Genomic DNA, 1,628 nt, shown 5'->3' with positions numbered 1-1,628 from the left:
GGGTCATGCCCAGGTATCGGACTGTGTCCCTGCTAGGGATTGTTGCATTGTTGATGGTGACCTGGGGGCAGGTTTGTTTTCGGAGCGTGAAGGTTACATGTGAGGATTTCTTTTCGTTGACTTTGAAGCCCCATTTGTGAAACCACTTTTCCATGGAGTCGAGACTTCGCTGGAGAGTGGATGAGGCTATTACCGGGTCTGCGTGGGTAGCTAATAGCGCTGTGTCGTCTGCAAATGTCGCTATTGTTATATCGTTTGATATAGGTAGGTCGGCAGTGTAGATGGAGTACAGTAGGGGTCCGAGGACACTACCTTGGGGTATGCCGGCTTCTATTGGGAATGTTGCGGAAGTGGCGTCTAGGCATTTAACCATGAATTGTCTATTGGTTAGGTAAGATTTTAGGATGGAGTAGTAGGGGTGAGGTAGGATCTTTTTAATCTTGTATAGTAGCCCTTCATGTCATACTTTGTCGAATGCTTGTTGGATGTCTAGGAAAACCGCTGAGCAATATTTTTTCTTTTCAAGTGTTTGGCTGATCGTATGAGTTAAGCGGTGGATTTGCTCTACTGTAGAATGATGTTTTCGGAAGCCGAATTGGTGATCTGGGAGTGTTTTCAAGTTCTCTAGGATTGGAAGGAGTCGGTTCGTGAGCATCTTCTCGAATAGTTTGGACAGGGTAGGTAAAAGACTGATTGGGCGATAGGAGCTGGTTTCATATATCGGTTTACCGGGTTTAGGGATGAGGGTAATCAATGAGATTTTCCAGGCCTTAGGATAGTGTTCCAGGCGAAGGATAGCATTAAAAATCGATGTGATGAGTGCTATCCCTTTTATGGGAAGTTCCTTGATTGCTTTATTGCCTATTAGGTCGTGTCCTGCTGCTTTCTTGGGGTTTAGGCGACTGATTGTTTCTATAGTCTCTGCAGAGGAGAAGGGTTCGATAGGAGGGGACATTTGGAAGGGGGTGCGCAGGTATTCCGTAACGTCCGCGGCGGCTTTGGGGGAATGGGGTTTGAATACTTTTGACAAGTGTTTAGCAAACAGGTCGGCTTTTTCTATAGGGCTTCGCTCCCATCCACCTTGCGGACGGTGGATAGGTGGGATTATTTGTGGGGGGCGTGTGAGTTTCCTGGAGGCCTTCCATAGTGAGTAGTTGGAGTCGGCTGTGGGGGATAAGCTGGCGAGGTATTTATGGAAACAGTCGTTTTTATAGTTTTTTAAGGTTCTGGATAGCTTTCTAGTTGCGTTGTTTAGTTTGCGTTTGTCATCCGGTGTTCTATGGATCTGCCATACTCTTCATAGTCTACGTTTTTCTGCTATTTTTTTTAGTATGTATTGAGGATATTCCTGTTTGCTCTTAGATGGCTTTGTCGGTGTGGAGAGGCGGATTGCGTTTATTATGCTCGTGTTTAAGTATTCCGTGGCTGCTTCGATTTCTTCCTTTGTTTTTAGTGGGGTGAAGGCTGAGGTTGAGTTTGTAAAGACTTCTCTGAAGAGCTGCCAGTTGGTGTGTTGGTTGGGAATGGAGCCATTAGGTGTATTCTCGATGATTGTTGAACTGACTGTTGCTATCACGGGAGAATGATCAGAGGAGAGATCAGCCGAGGAGTTGATCTGGACGTGTCTT

This window comes from Bombus bifarius, unplaced genomic scaffold (assembly GCF_011952205.1).
Source record: "Bombus bifarius isolate JDL3187 unplaced genomic scaffold, Bbif_JDL3187 scf7180000009076, whole genome shotgun sequence".
Lineage (NCBI taxonomy): Eukaryota > Metazoa > Arthropoda > Insecta > Hymenoptera > Apidae > Bombus > Bombus bifarius.
This window is presented reverse-complemented; position numbering follows the sequence as displayed.